The sequence below is a fragment of the Pezoporus flaviventris genome, unplaced genomic scaffold (assembly GCF_033815535.1).
Source record: "Pezoporus flaviventris isolate CSIRO_AGI_PZ_B2104156 unplaced genomic scaffold, CSIRO_AGI_Pfla_v1 ptg000290l, whole genome shotgun sequence".
In the NCBI taxonomy this organism is placed as follows: domain Eukaryota; kingdom Metazoa; phylum Chordata; class Aves; order Psittaciformes; family Psittacidae; genus Pezoporus; species Pezoporus flaviventris.
This window is the reverse complement of record NW_026892837.1, coordinates 56,667-62,434: the sequence shown is the minus strand read 5'-3', so window position 1 is coordinate 62,434 and position 5,768 is coordinate 56,667.

Here is a 5,768-nt window from a genome sequence, read left to right as displayed (position 1 = left end):
CACAGGCCCTGCACCACAGAACAGCCAGGGCAGTCTCACCAGCCCATCTCGGGCCCCTCTGTGGCAAAGCAACACCTGAGCTGCCTGGGGGAACTTGGTGCACCCTTCCATAGGGGCAGCAGCCCCTCCAACCTAAGAAGCAGGGGACTTGCTGCAGACAAGAACGCTTCCCTCCCCACTGCCCACTTCTAGACAGCCCTGTCTCCAGCAGCCCACTCCAGGCCTGCCAGAACCACCAGTCCCCTCAACCGCCTGCAGGCAGGCAGAACAATGAGACTTCTGGATCAAACACAGACACTAGTAACTAAATAAAGGAATAAACAAGAAATCTAAGGTTGTAACAGTGCTGCGGCTGCTCTGCAGCACACTGCAGGGTCCCTGCCACACTGCAGCCTTCAGAGATGAAGCTGAAAAGATGTTTTGAACCAGCCCCCTATAACCTCTCCACTGGTCCAGCAGCACCATGGTGGACACAAAGAGGAGACCAAAGTCACTGCCACTCCTTGCCAAGCCTTCACTTTGTTCCTTCGCACTACGAATGTAATGAATGGCTCTTTATTTTATAGCTGTACTAATGCCAGTGCAAAAAAAAACAATGACCGTGGGCAAACACATCACCAGTCATTGACAAAAGCTCAGACCAATCTTGGGGAGCAAAGGTGTTGGGATCCCACAGCTGCTGGACTCAGACAGGACACAGTTAGAAAATCAGAGCCCAGCTCTGAAGCAAGCTGCCTCCAGTGCAATAGCAGAACTGTGGTCTCAGCAGCATCAGGAGAGATTCTATTCATTTATCAAGCAAGAAAAATTCAACACATTCTCATCCTAAGAAATAAAAGAAATTAAACTAAACTGCCTTCAGTCTCCAACTGAACAGAAGCTCCCATCACCCTTCTCCTGGCTCTGCCACTCAGAACTGAGGCTTCTGAACTGCAGGGCCCTCAGTCCAGCTCTTCTCAAGCTTGTCCTCCTTTGTTTTGAAAAGTCCATTAAGTTCTCTACAGCTTGTTGGAAGGCCCTCATCTGATCAGCAGTGGATTGGTAAAGTTCATTTGAACTACCTTCTTCTCTGCAAATAAAGTTTCAGTAACAAAATCAGAGATTGAAACAGTAAAAGCAGGGGCAAAGCTGATCTTTAAGTAGTCTTAGAGGAACACACACCCTAAAGGAGCTAAAGGCATGTGGGACTATCATCTTCTCTCCTGTCCTGGGTTCAGCAGTAGCAGTCATGTTTTTTCCTTTGTGGTAGCTGGTGCAGTGCTGTGTTTTGACTTCCAGCCTGGGAACAGTGTTGGTGAAGCCGATGTTTTCGGTTGTTGCTAAGTGATGTTTACCCTGACCAAGGACTTTGTGAGGCTCATGCTCTGCCAGGGAGGAGGAGAAGCTGTGAGGAAGCAGAGATGGGGCACCTGACCCGGGCTAGCCAGGGAGGTATTCCATACTACAGCACGTCATGCCCGGGGTGGGGGGGGTAACTGGGAGTCACCCGGAAGGACACGGGCTTCCGGGTGGGACTCGTTTCTTGGCCGGTGGTATCGTATTCTCTTCCCTTGTTATTTTCCCTTATCATTGCTGTAGTTGATAGTAGCGGTGGTGATTTGTGTTGTACATTGGTTGCTGGACTGTTGTTGTCTCAACCCATAGGAGTTGCACTCTTTCGATCCTCCTCCCCATTCCTCCGGGAGTGGGGAAGGGGAGAGCCCTGCTGGGGGGGGGGGGACGGACGGCCCTCAATTGTTGTCAGCTCAGCACCACTCACTGGGAGTGAGTGAACAAGTTGCCTGACTGGGTTTAAACCATAACATCTCCCAAGCTGCTTAGCAGCTACATTAAACCCTTTGATACGCTCACCACACTCAGAGTGCATCACACTCGGGTGTATTACCCAGCTGCAGGTTCCTCCCTGAAATGAGCAGGTACCAACGGCCCCTGACTAAGCCCTCTCCTGCCCCTGCTCAGAGCCTGCCATGACTGAGGGTCCACAGCAGTACCTCTAACAAAGAACACCGTCTCTCACTTGGCTTGCTAAAAGGCCACCACTAAGACTTCAAAGCCTGGGCCACCATCTGCTCCTTGCAGAACCTCACCTTGATTTGTGAGCGCTTCTCTCAGAGCTGGGGTTATCATCTCTCACTTCCCACCCTCCTCCTTCCTCCCAGCGTTCTCTTGAGTCAAGCTCATTCCAACACCTCCTTCCTCAACCTCACATTCTCTCTCTTTCAAGACAAGGAATTACAACCATTTAGATCCAAGCATCACAGTTTAAACGCTGTGGCACAGTTCAGCCGCAGACCTGCTGAGATTAAAACTGACACAAGCGTCCACACGTTAATTCTTGCATTCCTGTAATTCTGCTTTTTATCCCTCTTCCCATCGGACTCTGACCTTTCAGTTTTAGATTTAAGACAGAAAATATCCTTAAATAAATAAATAAAACACCACACCAGGAACCAGGTGGACTTGTTCTACTAACACAGCAACCAGCTTCAAGCAGCCTGGGCTAGTGGAAAGTAGGTGGGGTGGAACTAGGTGAGCTTTAAAGTCCCTTCTAACCCAAAGCACTACGTGATTCTGTGATTTAGTAACATTCTCCAGGGCATGTTAAGAAACAAGCTATTTGAATCTCATGTGAGGTTGAGTGGGAACCAAAAGGTTGAAGCCCAAGAGTTTCATGGCTTCACAATAACCTCATCTCTCCACAGAGCACAAACCAGAGGGGACAATACATTGCCTGGAGTGACAAGCATCTATAGTTCCAGTTATCTGGGACAGGTCAGGGGAGAAAACCACATAGCTATCACGACTCAGCCCAGGATAAGTGTCACTTCTGAGACTTTATGGGTATTTATTCTTTCACATCTGCACAAAGAAGCATGAAAGTCTAAATAATTACTTTGATATTTCATAAAGCTTGTAATCTGTCAGCCCCTTATGGCTGGTTTTGAAATATTAAAGGAGATATGAATAAACAACCACCCAAAATCAACTGAGCACCTTTTCTTTTCACAAATGGGCTATCGCCCATCCAAGCCTCCTTCATGCCAAAGACATCAAGAAGTTCATACAAACACTTCCAGTTTGAGTCCACCCACCAACTGTGGCCATGACAAAGGAAACCACAGATTTCTTGTGGATCTGAGCAAAATTTCAGAAATAAAGGAGCCCCAGAAGAAAAAAGAAAGAGAAAAACCATCCAACCAACCAAAAAACCAAAACAACACAAAACAAGAGACTCAGAGGTTCAAGGGCAAAAGAGTTCCTCGTAAGCACTTGAAAAGAAAGTAGGAGAGTAGACCATTTAGGGACAGAGGTTATTACCTTCCCGACTCATCTTGAATAAAACTCTGGCTCACACTTTCAGGGAGGCTGTTCAGGAAGGTGTTTTCTAATGACCAGTAACGCAACATGGTCCAAGCTGTTTCCATCTTCTACTTCCTTTCACTCTGCTGAATTTTTAGGCAGGATTTCATTGCTTTCTATAGCACGGCAGAACTTCCCTCAAAGGCAGTGCTATAAAGTACCTGTCATTTGTTGGGTTTAAAAGCTCGTTTCTTGAGACGTGATTTATCAGCAAGATGCTTCAGCAGTAAAATATTAACCATAGAATCGCAGAGTGGTTTGGGTTGAAGGGACCTCAAAACCCATCCAGCTCCAAGCCCCTCCCACAGGCAGAGGCAGCTCCCACCAGGTGCTCCAGCCCCCAGAACATCTCCATGGACTCCTCTGGACTGGGGGAGAACGGATTGAAAGTAGCCCTGAGAAGAAGCACTTAGGGGTGTTGGTCTATGAGAAGCTCCCCATGCCCTGGCTTCAGTGGGTGCTTGAGCCCAGATCCCCTCCCTGTGCTGGGCTGCAACCTCAGAGCATGAGCAGCAGCTCAGGGAGGGGATTCTCCCCCTCTGCTGTGTTCTGGGGAGACCCCCCTGCAGGCCTGATCCAGCTCTGGGGCAACAGCACAAGAGGGACGTGGAGCTGCTGGAGCGAGTCCAGAGGAGGAAATGGAGATGCTGCGAGGGCTGGAGCAGCTCTGCTCTGGAGCCAGGCTGAGAGAGCTGGGCTGGTTCCACCTGCACAAGAGAAGGCTCCTCAAGGGGAGACCTTAGAGCAGCTCCAGTGCCTAAAGGGGCTACAGGAAACCTGGAGAGGGGCCATGGGTAACGGCCTGCAGGAACACCAAACAGGAGGGAAACCCTCGCCTTCTCGTGGCCCCATCCAGCAAAAAGTTCCAGGGCCTTTTAGGCAATGAAAGGCACACACTTTAAGAAAACAATAATCAAGGGCTAGAGCCAGGACTAACAGAACCAGCGCTGAGGGAAAACCTTGGCAAGGCTGTCACACAGAAAGCCTGCCTGGCAGCAAGGAACACTGCTACAACATTCCCAGGGGAGCTCTAAAGTTCATAGATTACAGGACTGAAGAGCTCAAGTTCACACCCACGGAGCTCTGGAAGCAGTACTGCAGGGGCAAGAGGACAGCTAGAAAAGCTGACAACTTGGCCCTTACTTCAGGCTCATCTGTCACTGACACCACAGGCAAGAACCACCTGGGTTGTTCAGAAAACTGGGTTAGACATCAGGCTGCCCACAGGAACAGCACTTGGCTCCTTGCAAAACAGCCTTCTGCAGGACTAAAACATACGGGAGAAACCAGGACAGGGAGCAGACTTCCACGCAGCTACTCCTGAACACAAGGCAAGAGGAGAACCCTGCTAGTGCACGTGGGCATCTTCCTGCTCCAGCTACAAAGTCTGCCTGCCACAACCCAGCTGAAGAGATGCTGACAGCGCTGCAGTTTGCTCAGCCCACAGATGAAAGGCCCTGCCAGTCTTACACAGCACAGGATACTCTCACTGCTCTCAGTCACACGCAGAATGGCTTGGAGCATTTGCAAGTGAGCGCAAAGACAAACACTGGAACCTTGGTTTGAGTCATCCGTGAACCAGCAAACACCGCAATAGCAAGAAAACCTCCTTAGAAGTAGCTGCTAGTGTCAACAGAAACACAAGCCCCAGACCCCCTCCAGTGAAGCACAAAAGCCTGAAGCAAAAAGCAGACAGCGGTTGAAGCCTGACAGCTGAGAGATGGCGATCTTGGCAATCCCTTACCCCTCAGCACTGCCAGAGGAAGTGTCCTGATCAAGAGCAAATCTCATGGCATGTATTTTCAGCAAGTGTCCCTGAAATGGGGAAGGCCCCTGAGAAGCTCTCTCGGAAGCCAGGCTTTTACTCCTGGAACACAAACCTCTGTGACTATGCCATAACCAGCTGGAAGGAAGTCTCCATCCACACACCTCTCCCCACGCAGCAGAGTAACAGAAGGTCCCTCACGTTATGCTGAGGCAGCAGGTACTAGCTGCCAGCCAAAGGAAGGATGCTATTCAAGCAGACCTGCAGCTCAGCCTCCACAGGGGGAATCCTGCACTTTCTTTCCTCTGAAAAGTCAGTGCTGAGGGTTTCGGACATACACAACAGCATTTGAAAACCCAAATTCATGCAGACACGTAATAAGGGAAGACTTGGGCTGCTCTCCAACCACCTCACTCTGCCAGGGTGCTGCACATCTGGGAAATACAAGTGGCCAAATCAACCTACCAACATCCCATTTTCCTGTAGCTCAACATCAGCCAGAATCCTCATGGATAAAACAATTCCCACATCACAACTCTAAAAATACATCTGCAGGGCTCCAGGGCTTGAAGGTTGCTTCCCCTAGCTAGAACATCCCTGCTGGGCTGGAGGGAAAGCTTTACAGCAGCTCATTAAACCACAA